Source organism: Micromys minutus, assembly GCF_963924665.1.
Source record: "Micromys minutus genome assembly, chromosome: 8".
In the NCBI taxonomy this organism is placed as follows: Eukaryota; Metazoa; Chordata; class Mammalia; order Rodentia; family Muridae; genus Micromys; species Micromys minutus.
The window spans coordinates 22,951,627-22,965,236 of record NC_137977.1 but is presented as its reverse complement, the minus strand read 5'-3'; the positions used below and the strand labels follow the sequence as shown (position 1 = coordinate 22,965,236).

General features: G+C 44.0%; 1 protein-coding gene across 2 annotated transcripts in view; it reads left to right on the top strand.

Moving 5' to 3' along the window:
* The window catches only part of SIL1 (SIL1 nucleotide exchange factor), a 223,726-nt gene that overhangs the window by 29,207 nt on the left and 180,909 nt on the right, over positions 1 to 13,610 (top strand). The window contains exon 2 of one of the 2 annotated variants that reach the window (XM_080920461.1): positions 3,958 to 4,011. The exons of the other annotated variant lie outside the window; for it this stretch is intronic. The gene's annotated coding sequence lies outside the window, so the exon portion shown is untranslated. The remainder of the gene's footprint in view (positions 1 to 3,957; positions 4,012 to 13,610) is intronic. 2 annotated transcript variants of the gene reach the window in all.

The window sequence follows — 13,610 nt, the reverse complement described above, 5'->3', positions numbered from 1 at the left end:
CTGAGGGACAGGGCCAGCTCTCTCATGTTCTCCAGCTGAGGGACAGGGCCAGCTCTCCCATGTTCTCCAGCTGAGGGACAGGGCCAGCTCTCCCATGTTCTCCAGCTGAGGGACAGGGCCAGCTCTCCCATGTTCTCCAGCTGAGGGACAGGGCCAGCTCTCCCATGTTCTCCAGCTGAGGGACAGGGCCAGCTCTCTCATGTTCTCCAGCTGAGGGACAGGGCCAGCTCTCTCATGTTCTCCAGCAGAGGGACAGGTCCAGCTCTCTCATGTTCTCCAGCTGAGGGACAGGGCCAGCTCTTCCATGCTCTCCAGCGGTGGGACAGGTCCAGCTCTCTCATGTTCTCCAGCGGAGGGACAGGGCCAGCTTTCTCATGTTCTCCAGCTGAGGGACAGGGCCAGCTCTCCCATGTTCTCCAGAGGAGGGACAGGGCTAGCTCTCCCATGTTCTCCAGCTGAGGGACAGGGCCAGTTCTCCCATGCTCTCCAGAGGAGGGACAGGGCCAGCTCTCCCATGTTCTCCAGCTGAGGGACAGGGCCAGCTCTCCCATGCTCTCCAGCGGAGGGACAGGGCCAGCTGTCCCATGTTCTCCAGCTGAGGGACAGGGCCAGCTCTCCCATGTTCTCCAGCTGAGGGACAGGGCCAGCTCTCTCATGTTCTCCAGCTGAGGGACAGGGCCAGCTCTTCCATGCTCTCCAGCGGAGGGACAGGGCCAGCTCTCTCATGTTCTCCAGCGGAGGGACAGGTCCAGCTCTCTCATGTTCTCCAGCAGAGGGACAGGGCCAGCTCTCTCATGTTCTCCAGCTGAGGGACAGGGCCAGCTCTCTCATGTTCTCCATCGGAGGGACAGGGCCAGCTTTCTCATGTTCTCCAGCTGAGGGACAGGGCCAGCTCTCCCATTTTCTCCAGAGGAGGGACAGGGCTAGCTCTCCCATGTTCTCCAGCTGAGGGACAGGGCCAGTTCTCCCATGCTCTCCAGAGGAGGGACAGGGCCAGCTGTCCCATGTTCTCCAGCTGAGGGACAGGGCCAGCTCTCCCATGCTCTCCAGCGGAGGGACAGGGCCAGCTGTCCCATGTTCTCCAGCTGAGGGACAGGGCCAGCTCTCCCATGTTCTCCAGCTGAGGGACAGGGCCAGCTTCTCATGTTCTTCAGCTGAGGGACAGGGCCAGCTCTCCTGTGGTCATACCCTCAGGAGGGAGTTTTGTGTGTATAAAACGAGAGTTAATATAATCATTTCTCTTAGTCTATTTCCTGTTGCTATAGCAAAATACCTAAAACTGGATAGTTTATAAAGGACAGAAGTTTATCTTAGCTTGTAGGTTGAAGTCTGAGAAATCAAAGAGGATGGGCCAGCATTTTCTTGACTGGTAAGGGCATCATGTTGCTTTAACTCATGGCAGAAGGTGTGAGGGCAAAGAGGACTTGTGCAGGGGGAATAAGGGGTAAAGGAGGCAACCCATTTCGTAACAACCTTTATAACCTAGTTTCTGGAGAACTAGCTAATTCCTGCAAGAACTGTATTAATTCATCAGGAAGGTTGTATCCCCATGCCATAATCATCTCTTACCATTCTTCTATTTCTAAGAACTTTATTTGCTACTGATTATTTTATTTGTATGGGTATTTTGCCCACATGTACATCTGTGTACCATGCACGTGTGTACAGTGCTCCTGGAGTCCAGAGAGGGCATTAGATCTCCTGGAACTGGAGTTACAGATGGTTGTGAGCCAGCATGATGCTGCTAGGAATTGAACTGTGTTCTCTGGAAAAATCACCAGTACTTTTAACTGCTAAACCATCTCCAGGTCCAGCTACCAGATTTGAATGTAATTTTCCCCCTGAGAGTAGTATGTAAAATGAGAGTATCACCTGGCATTGTCCTTGTCTGATTGCTTCTTCTTAACTGCCTTCCTTCCCTCTGCTTGCTGTATACACAGTGAGTGTGCCTATCTGCCCTGCAGTTGTATTCTTGTTGTTTCTAGAGGTATTGGGTATAAAGTAGATGACTAACATTTGTTGAATAAGTGGGCTTGTAAATGACAATGTGTTTCTTTATAACTTACAAGTGTTCATATTCATACTGTGTTGTCTCCTAAACAAATGAAATAAAAATGATCTCTTTCTTGTTCATTATTTATTAAGTGCTCCCCACCCTTATAGTGAGCACGTTTTGAGGAGATGCTGTTTTTGTTGCTTTGTTTTATGTAGCTCTTTTGTTTCCTGGCATTTGTTATTGGAAAGAAGAGTTTATGGTTGCTGTGCTTTGAGCATTGATTTTTTTTTTTAAGGTTTTGTGTTATAAGGAAGTAAGCTTTAATGTATTTGCTTGGAATAAGATAAACATGGAAGCACACCAGGACATGAAAAATTTATTTCACTCTTGATTTTCTACTGATACTTTCTATAGTCTTACTGAAGTTCTTAGACAAGGTCATTAGCCAAGAATTGGCAGATTGATGGTGGCCACATAGAAGCACACACTCACAGTGGAGGGTGAGGGTGAGGCATGGCACCGTCAGAAGGGTGGGGCTTCTTTTCTGTGCAGTGGATTTCCATGGCAGGTACTGGCTATGAGTGAAACCCTGGGCCAGTTAACTGTTCTCTCGTGATTGTAGCCTTGGGAGCTGTAGAGACTGTAGGGGCTGCAGCGGCTGCAGCGGCTGCAGCCGAACTGCTTAGTGATGGTGCTCCCATCTGATAAAGCCAAGCAGTTCTTTTCTGTGCCTGGATGGGGCAGTGGGACCCTAGCCACTTTTGCAAACGTTTGAGATGTAGATGTTCTTGGCACTGAAGGTGTAGTTCTTAGGGAATAAAGTACCCACAGATGGATATGAGCAAGACAGTATCTGGTGGAATTCCAGCAGAAGTTAGTTTGTAAAGGTTCTGTGTGGAGCGCTGGAGGATCAGACAGCATTGGAGTGACTCTGGGTGCTCCAGCCCTGACTGAGTCCCTCGTGGCCCTACCCAGCAGCCTCCACATAACAGGAAAAAAAAGGTTCTGTGTGGTTTTTGAGACTAGAGCCATGGCAGGTCTGGGTAAACAGCTACTAAGTTCTACAGTTGCTTCCACCTGCCAAACATGCCTTCTCTTTCTGTTCTCAAAGCATACCATTTCCTCACCTGACTTAGATGTTGGCTTATTTATGTGTCAAGTGACCAACAGCCTTCTGGTCGGTTTCCTCCTCTCTTCCCTTCTCTTCCTTGAAGGCCTTGTTGCTGACCGAGGGCACGTGGCCACTTGTGCCTTGATTCTGCAGTTTTCTCACTGGCTATTGTTACTAATCATGCTTTGTCTGGAATAGCCTTCGATTTTTCAGCCATGCTTCCTCTCTTCCTTTTAATGGGAGAATGTCAAGTAGAAACCAGCCAGACAAGTTTTTGGAGGTTCTGAAGCCAAATAGTGGGTGTTAGGCAGAGTGGCTTTCACAAGCAACTTTGTCTGGACTTAGAAGTTAATATTAAGCCTCCTCTTAATTCTTTTGCCCTCTCCTGTGTTTTCTAAGTGGTACCAATTCCTTTCATCCTTTCTCAGTGGCTCCATTTCCTGTCCCCATGTGGTTGCTGGTTTTTGGTCAAAGAAGTGTTGCTTTTCAGAGATTTTCACAGTTGTCTTCTAGCAGGGTTTTTAGGTAATATATTTTGTTCCATCATTTCCACTACAGAGGTTATACCATGGTTTTTTGTTTGTTTGTTTGTTCTTGTTGTTTTGTTTTTTAATGATTGTAGAGAGGTGGTTGGAATGGGGAAGATACATCTCCCACTCCATTTTGATTGACCAAGACTCCGTGTTCTGTAAACTCAGATTAGCTGAGTCTCCAGACTGAAGGTGCTTCTCACCCTCAGGGCGAGAGCAGCCTACATTTTGGTGATATCAAATCAAGCTTTCCATTTTACTCTCTTTTTCCGTTTTGTTTGTTTATTTATTAATTGGATCACTGTTTTGTTTCACAACAGGTGCACACCTTTGTCTGGGCCGCATCGGTTCCCTGTTCTTAGATTAACTCTCAGGTGAGAACTCCACCGTGGTTGCAACTGTGTCTTCACAAGGATTTGTTGGACAGGCTTCTGAGCTGTGCTCCAGGTTCTGTACCTACACCTGCTGTGTTTCCATAGCCTGCTCTGGGAACAGCTCCCAGATGTCTCTTACACATGTGCTCACATATGTAGGAGCATAACCTCGTTCTGAGGAAGACCCTCTGTAAGAGGGGGCTCAGCCTCATGCAAATGCCTTCCTCTGCAGCAAAATCCAGAAACTCTGAAAGATAGAATTAGTGACTTTCTTTTCCCCCAAGAGGCCTCAAAGTTCTTAAAATAAACCTTAAAAAAATCTGGTACTCAGAACCTCAGCTCTGAAAGCAGACAAATTGCAAACCTGGTACAGTCAGACTCTCCTTCTCTGATCTCTTTCTGCTTTCTCTCTCAATTTATTTTAATATTCCCTTTCATGGTCTTAACCTTTCAGAAACTTGACTCAGGACTTCCTTGCCAGCTGCTGGCAGGAGAAGCAGCAGGACTTCCGGTCCTTTTTTTTTTTTTTTTTTTGCCTTATATTTCTTCTGTGTCCCCTTGCTTTGCTGCCCTAGTTCCTTACTGCCCAGCACCCTAGAGTGTCATGTGGCTTTGGAATTCTGATGGTGTAAGTTCTGGTCTAGTGAACTGGGTAGGATTTAGGGGTTAGTTTTAAAAATTATTGATTAATTAATTAATTTTTGAGACAGGGTCTTGTTGTTGTAGCCCTGGCTGGCCTAGAACTTGCTATGGTATAACGGGCTAGCCTCAGACTCATAGAGATCTTCCTGCTTCTGTCTCCCAAGTGCTGAGATTAAAGGCTTATGATCCTACACAGTTATTATTCAAGTGCTGCTGCATGGGGGATGTTTCATCCCTGCCTCACTAGTACAGTCATTTTCTTCTGCCCTTCTAGCCTGTATGAGCCTGCTACCAGGGGGAAATGGTGAATTCTTTACCTTGATTAATTTGGAGTATTAGCCTATGAAGTTACAAAATATCATTTCAGAGCAAGATGTCAGGGAGGCTCCTTGCAGTTCCCATGGAACAAGTTGACCTTTCAGTTAATTTTTTCAACATCTTTGGGGACCCATTTGAAAAGAGCTCAAGCCGTAATTAGGACTAAGCAAAGAAAATGAATACGAAACTAGAATGTTTAATAAGAAACTTAAAAACCCAGAACCTCCTGATACATAATAAATGGGAGTTTGAACTTTGTTCTATTATTCCTTCCCTTTTAGTTTAATTTTTTTGGTTTTCTCACTTGGATTTAAATACTCTCTCCAATTTTTTTTTTTTTTTTTTGGGCGGTAGAACAAGCATATGACTGGCAACAGCCTTTGAGGCTCAGCTGGGAGGTGCTGGGGTACACTGTGTCTAGGTACTACAACCTGGTCATCTGGCAGGGGGCAAACTTGGTCCCCTTGTCTCCCTACAAACTTTTCAGGGATTAAGTATTTCCCAGATGATTCTTTGTGAGGAATGGAAGAAATTTTCTGGATAGTTAATTAGAAGTCTCTGAGACTTTAAACACTGTAGAGACTAAAACCAAAGATCTGTGGATTTGTCCCTCTAAGGTCTTTACATGTGATAGCAGTAAGTCCCACCCCTCAGTTCTTTTGAATCAGGCAAGCAGTTTGACATAGTTGACTGTGGTAGCACACAGCGATAATCCCAGCACTTGAGAGACAGAGGCAGGAGGATAAGGTATTCAAGACCAGCTTCAGATACATAGCTAGTTTGAGGCTTTTCTAATACACAAAACTATCTCAAAAATATAAACACAAAGATTTTTGTGGGCTTACTGCCCACTTACTAGTTATGGTCCAGCCTATTGCTCTCCTGTAATGTATTCAAACTATTCTTTTTTTTTTTTAAGATTTACTTTTTTATTGTTTACTTATTTGTGTGTACACATGTGGGCATGTGTTTTAATTTGTTAACTGTTGTTTTACTACACTAGCAAATTCTAGGTTTTCCCTTTGTTAGTCTACCAAACTGATGTTTTAGTAACCCATAACAGCCATAGACAGACAGACATTATGTTTTACAAAACAAAACATTGATGTATTTGCCACCTGCCTTTTTTTTTTCTCCTGTACCCTAGGATGGTCATCACCTTCACACCCCTTTGCTTCTGTCTCTCAAGTATTGGGTTCACAGGTGTACAATACCATGCGTGGTTTTACTTGGAAGTGTTATAAATAATTAAAGCTGACACTTGTCAAAATTAGTTCAAAAATGTATTTTAAGATGTTATAACTTTGTGACACATCGTGTTTATTAACTTGCTTGTTAATTCCAGAGTAGGTTAACTTGAGGCACCTCTATGCCAGTCTACTCAGTATTGGCATTCAATCTGAAAGCTTCCAGAGAGGGGCCACCTAGTGTTCCTTAGCATCTCAAAGCAGTGAACAGCAATCTCTTTGTGGGCAGAGGGAAGGTGAACTGCCTGGGACTGCCCCCTTCCCCCCATGGAGAAGAACCCACTGTGGACTAGATGAAATAGAGCATCACAAGCTAGGGTCCGCTGGATGTAGATGACAGGTACGCGTCCACAGTCAGTTAGATGAAACCCTTTGTTAGGCAGTTGCAAGTGCTTTCTCATGAGGATGTTGGGTGCTCTGGATGTTCTCACCAAGAAGTGTTGGCTGCGATGGTGGAAGAAAGGGAGCTCCTCTGCAGGAAGAGCTGTCAGTCCTGGCTGCTTCAGTTCTTGGCAGAGACACTCACAGGTGGAGAGTCTGATTTGGGAAGGCTGTTTGCAGGAAAAGAGCAACACAGTGCCGAAGAGGGCAAGCTTAGAGTCCCAGGATCCAGGATTGGAGCCTGGCTTTTTACTAACTGCTTGTTCTAGAGTCCTGTGGTTGCTCTGACAGCCAAGCTCTATCTTCTCAGAAGAAATGGCTACTCCTAGCCAGAAACCTGGTGTTGGCAGGGCTGTGCTTCCTCTGGAGGTGTAGGGCAGATTCTGATCCCCTTTCGTTCTGTTCTTAGTGGTTACCAGTGTTTTTTGGCTCCTGGCCACCTCAGGCAGCCTCCTTGAATCTGTCTTTTGCTTTGTCTTCATTCACTATGGTCTTTGTCAAGTCTTGCTCTGGCTCTTCCTTTTTCTTCTGTTTCAGAAGAAAGCAAATTTATTGAGTATACCACAAGAATGAAGCAGGCATAACAGGAACAGAAGAACCACCTGCCTGAGACTGTAGGCTGGGGAGCACCCAGAGGCATTTTGAAATTGCTTTGTTTTAGCTAGAATTTGGGAAATCCTCACCCTCACACTGTTTCCACTATGCAGATGAGGGAAGTCCTGGCTGGCTGGTGTTCTGGATGGAGGCTGGGCGTGGAGAGTGGCAGCTCTGTGGAAAGAGTGCTGTTGATTTCATTGGCAGGGCTCAGTTGTGTCATTCTGGTTTGATTGGAACCAGGCCACGGTTTTCGGAGCAGCTTATCTTGTAGGATATTGGATAAGGACTTGTTCCTTTTCTAGACTAACAATCATGCCTCTTTTTTTTTTTTTTTTTTTTTTTTTTTATGCAACAGTATATCTTAAGCATATCCATGTATTCAGCTCCCACTATCTATCTATCTATCTCCAATTCTAGTACTTAACCCAGTAATAGTTATGGCTTCTTGCCACAGTTCTCTCTCTGGCAAAGCAACTAGCCCAGTCTCAGGTAGTTAATTGCAGAGTTTGTTTTTGTTTTTGTTTTTGGTTTCTTCTTCTTCTTTTTTTTTTTTCAGTAGCTTTTTGAGCTGTGCAGGGATGACACATTAATCTGTCACTCATTAATCTGACCAGGACTCTGGGGTGCTATCAAAGAGAAACATATCTGGGGTACTTTATTAGAAGGTCTGTGTTACCTGGCCAGGGGTTTTAAGGGCATTGAGGACTTTGGGTGATAGGAGCTGAAAGTCTTATCTAGAGATGGAACTGTTGGACTCAATCTGGTGTTTTGTGGGGCTGTGTGTCTGGCAGTTGTCCAGAAGAGATGAAGAGCTGAGAAAGAGAAACTGTATATTAAGGAAGTAGCTGCTATAGGGTGTGTAGATTGTATAGCAGTTCGGAACAGTACTTGAGCAAGCTAAGGCTGTCCTGGGCTTTCAGATCCCATGAGTGGTTGTCTGGCCAGATCCCATGATTCCACTGCAAGGTCTGTTAAGGAGGCTGGGTCTCTCACCTCTGAGGACTGTGGGGTTGTCTTGGAGAATAGGAAAGCCTTTGGATCTCATCAGAGTTACTTCAGTCAGAAATCACAGCTCCTAAACCATAGTGGAGTTCTCTGGGGGTCCTGAGGCAGAGAGGATGCTGGATTCCTCACCTCTCAGAATGCACTGGAACTGAGCACATACTGGGCACACCATATTCCTCCCCGGGACCAATGCACAATGTTGAGGGGACAGTTTATGAGAGTGGATTCTCTACTACCTTGTGGGTTATAGAGATGGAAACCAGGTCATCAGGCTTGACTGAGAAGTACCTTTACCCGCCAACCACCACCTTTATCCACTAAGCTATCTTGCTGGCCCTATTTTTTTTTCTCTCTGAGATAGGATCTCACTAATATAGCTCCCCACACGAACTAAATAAATACAATGAAATTAGCAGTTAATATTATTTAATTTATTTATATTTTATGTGTTCTACATGTATACCTGCATACCAGAAGAGGACATCAGATTTTATTGTAGATGATTGTGGTTGCTGGGAATTGAACTCAGGACCTTTGGGAGAGTGCTCTTAACCTCTGAGCCATCTCTTCAGCCCCCAAATTAACCTTACATTATAAAAAGGAAAATAGCTTATAAAAGAATTCTGTCTTCCTCTCAAAACCCAAGAATATTTATGCTAGGCATGGTAGCACATTCCTGCAATTCCTGTAATCAAGAAGGTGTGCTAGTTAGTTTTGTCAGAGTGACAAACTAGTTTCCTTGGAAGAAGGACTATCAGCTGAAGGAATTGCCTCCACTACATTGTCTACAGAGCACTTGCTAGACTAATAGTTGTTTTGGGAGGATCCAGTCAACTGTAGGCAGTATGGTCTCTGGGGAGGTGGGCCTGGGTTGTGTGAGAATGCAGCCTGCACAGCAAGGGAGTATTCCAGAGACGTGATGCTCTGAGGTCTCAGCCTCAGTTCCTGTCTCTAGGTTTCTGTCCTCCATGATGGACTGTAAGGCATAGATAAAATAAGCTACTTCATCTCTCAACTTGGTTTTGGTCATTGTTTATCACAATAACAGAAAAGCAAACTAGGACAGAGGGTGAAGCAAGAGGATTGCTAGTTTGAGAGTTTGAGGCCAGCCTGGGATACATAGCAAGATGTCTTTTTTAAAAAAAAGCTGGGCAGTGGTGTGATCTCATCGCCCAGGAGGCAGAAGCAGGTCAGTCTCTGAGTTTTGAGGCCAGCCTGGTCTACAGAGTGAGTTGCAGGATAGCCAGAACTACACAGAAAAATCCTGTCATGAAAAATATACATACATATATGCATACATAGAAAATATAATAAATGATTGTCATATGTTCTCGATATCACCTTCTGGTCACTCTCCTTGTAAATGATGTTTTCAAGGTTACTGTATCCTAGGCTTCCCTTTCTTTCTTTCTTGAAATGTGGGCTGTTCTTTCAGAGTGTGTTACAGTCTGAATGTGTCCCTCTGAGTGATGCATTGCAAGCCTTGTCCCAGCTCTGGGTGTGTTTGATTCCATAGGATTAGTGTTCTGTAAGAAGAGGTGTCAGTGAGCTTGCATACACTCATTCTTCTTCTTGTATTCTTTCTTCCATGTTTTCTGTGCATACATTTGGGAAAGGTTGGTTTGGACCAAAAATCCAAAACAACCCAAGCAGGCACAGGAGTCCACACAAAGAAAAATCTTTATTTGAATGAAGCAGTCAGGGACACCAGTAGACAGAGTTGGGAGCTGTCTGTATCTTTGAATGTTTGTTCATCTTGGTAGCTATTTAAGCCGATGGCAACAATTTACTGTACTTGGGCGGAAACTGATCATGGCTACAGAACAGTCTGGGAGCTAAACTTCGACCCTGAGCTGGAATGTTAGAGTATTTAAACTCCAAAACCATAAACATCAGTGCCAAGTTATCCCATCAATCAGGATTTAGGTAGGGATAGAGGACTTCCTTAGGAATGTCTTTGTGGTACATTTATCTTGTTCCCATTGGTTGGGTTATTCAACTGTGACAGGGCAACCTTCCCAGCATTCATGTCTTGATTTGCCAACCAGGATGTCAGTTACCTAGGAAGGTATTAGACGTTTGAAATTTTATTTGACCCCCTATTCAAAATGGAATTTTATTCAAAATAAATCACTTTGGTTTCTTCTTGAATTCGGACATTGTAAAAAGGCAGCTTGCTTGCTCTCTCTCTCTCTCTCTCTCTCTCTCTCTCTCTCTCTCTCTCTCTCCCCCTCCCCTTCCCTCCCTCCTTCCCTCCCTCCCTCCCTCCAAGATAGGATGAGATCTTCCACCAGAAACTGAATTGTCTACAACCCATATCCTAAACTTCCAGCCTTCAGAATGTTGAGAAAATAAATGTTTGTTATTTATGATACCAGTCATGGTAGTTTCTTGTTTCAGCTGAAGCAATCTAAGATAGGGAGGTATAATCTGGCTTAAAAAAATTATCTGCTTTTGCCTAGATATTTAAGAATAAGCAGGGATATAAAATTATTCCTAGTTATCATTCAAAATGGCCATGTGCTGCATTCCCATGGATAATTGTAATGCCACAATAAAGAAAGGAAGCATATATTTTTTTACAGTGGTATTCAGTGCCTGATAGCTATTAGCCAAAAGGTAGCTGTCCCTGTTGAGTTACTGCAAACACATTTTATCTGTTCTGTTACCTGCTGTTTCATGAATGTATCCCAGAAGCATCCTATTTTGTTTTTCATACTTGTCTTCTAGTGAGAATTGTTCTGATTTGCAGCTTCAGGGGATAATTACAGTGTTCATTAATTTCTGTTCTTTTATTCCCTTCCATTTATTTCTGGTTCCTTGAGAAATTTCCCCCTCAATCTATACTAACAGGCTGTACGTTCCTTCATTAAAAGGGTGTTTTACAACACTGGTTTCTCTCTTGGCATGGCTGTGGAAAGACTGTGTCAGCACCTCCTTACATGAGTAAAGGTCTCCCTGGTATGGACTAAATTGATTTAAGAGGCTTGAAGTGGGAGAGGCAGGCCCTGACCTCATGCTACACTGGAGAGTTTGTTGTTGTTGTTGTATTGGAATTCCTGAACAGAAGAGGTTTATTTGATTTTCTTACCATGATTAAATCATAAACATTGATCATACATGTTATGTACAGGGCATTGAGCATGGCGTTATAGGGAACACAATTCTTAGTTCATAGAGGTTCATATTGATTAAATGAATGGGTATCTATATAGAGTAATTTTAGTATTTAGAGATTCAGGACAGACCCAAAAGATCAATGCCTAGATGCTAGTAATTTGTTATGTGTGTGCTAAATCTCCCTAGAATGTAACAGAACTGAGAACATCTGCGTGAGGGCTGTTGTTCTAGTTTTATTTCTGTTGTATGATGAAATAGCCTGACAGAAAGAAACTGAGGGGTTTGTTTGGTTTACAGTTCCAGGTTACTTACTGTCAGTCACTGAGGGGAGGTCCAGGCCGTGGCCAAGAGCACAGAGAAATACATTTACCAGTGCTGCCTGTGTTCTGCTTTAGACCTCCTGCAAAAGGAATGGTACTACCCACAGTGGGCTACGTCTTTCTATATCAGTAATCAAGACAGTCTTCCACAGACATGCTCACAGGTGAAACTGATCTAGACAATTCCTCAATTAAGACTAGTCCCTGGTGATTCTACGTTGTGTCAGGCTGACGGTGAGAAGGAACCAAAGGAAGCAGTAGAGAAAAGGTTGTGTGGAGGGTGGCTTGTTGCACTTTTAATTCTTCCTGGTATTTTGCTCCCTCTGTGTACATGATTCATTATAGATGGGACTGTAGCTCATGTTCTGTATAAATACAGATTTTTTTAAAGTCAGAATTCTCATTGAGACTGACCTTGAATTGGGTATGTAGCCATTGATAACCTTGAGCTTCTAATCCTCCTTCTCCTGTCACACCATACTGGATTTGTGCAGTGCTAGATATTGAACTCAGGGCTTCACACATGCTAAGCAAGCATGTTACCAACAAACTACATCAGCATTCTGTATAAATGCAGATTTTAAAATAAATATCAAGTGATCCTCTAATACTCTTTAGATGGCAGGTTGGCTTAGGATAGGGCAGAAGCAGGGAGATCCATGTAAGATGCCTGAGGAAAGAACTGAAGAGAGTAGCAAAGCAGATGCTAAGAAGAACTTGAATTAATTTAGAACAAGTGGAAACCCAGTGGAAAGTCACTGGGATTTAGACCTGTGGGGCGCTGTGAGGAGATACTGGTGTTGGGGGGTTCTTTCTGTAAGAATGGAGAGAACTAAGAAGAGCTAGCTTGGATGGATTGGGAAGACTGGCTTAGTTATCAGGCCACTTCTGCTATGCCTTCTCCATCCCATAGTTGTTCTAATACAGTCCTTCTTGGTACTTTATAGTAAGCATTTTTGTAAATGTTCTTTTTGTCTTCTAAAAGGCAGGAGAGGGGCCCTAGTCTCTATATTAGTTATTGAACATTGATTAGCAAGTACTACTCAGAGTGCTGGTGAGCATGCTTAAATGTAAAGTCTGGGTCTGTTGTCCATTAAGGACACTGATATGTGAGGCTTGGGTGGTGGTAGTGATGGTAATGATGATGGTGGTGGTCATGAAGGTAGTGGTCATGGTGGTGGTGGTGGTGGTGATGGTAATGATGATGGTGGTGGTCATGATAGTGGTATGATGGTGATATGATGGTGGTGATGGTAGTGATAATGGTGATGGTGGTGTTGATAGCAGCAGTACATACATAACTGGGAAGTGAATCAAGACAGAATGGAGAAATAAGGCTGGCATTTCTTTGTGTTGATTGCCAAGGTAGTCAAGACTGTTAGGTCTACTCAATTTTAAATACAGAATAAGTGGGTCTCCATTCTTAAGAGCCTCACAGTCTACCAGGGAGAAGGCCAGATGAAAAAGCAATGTTCTATATTGAGGCAAGGCAGGGGTTCTGACAGCACTGAGACTCCTTCAGAGGCGAGGACTGGAGGGACAGGGAGGAAATACCTTTCCACCTGAGCAGGCAATTTGTCAGGTGAAGAGTAGGAGGACATGGCATTTTAAGCAACAGGAGCGGCACATGCCAAAGCCTGGTGGCAGGAGACAGGATGTATAAGGGCAGAAGACAAGGCGGCAGACTTTGGGGCTGGGTGGTGTAGGGTTGGAGTGTAGAATTTGGTCTCTCTGTCAGTCAGCGTAACAGAATTTATAGAATAAATCTTCATAATTAGGAAGGGGATTTATTAGAATGGCTTACAGACTGTAATCCAGCTAATCTCACAATGGTTGCCTGTGAATGGAAAGCCCAAGAATCCAGTAGGTGTTCAGTCTGTGAGACTGGATGTCTCAGCTGGTCTTCTGTATACTCCAGAATCCTGAAGACGTAGGTTCCAATGCCAGGGAAGGGGTGGGCTTGTTAGTG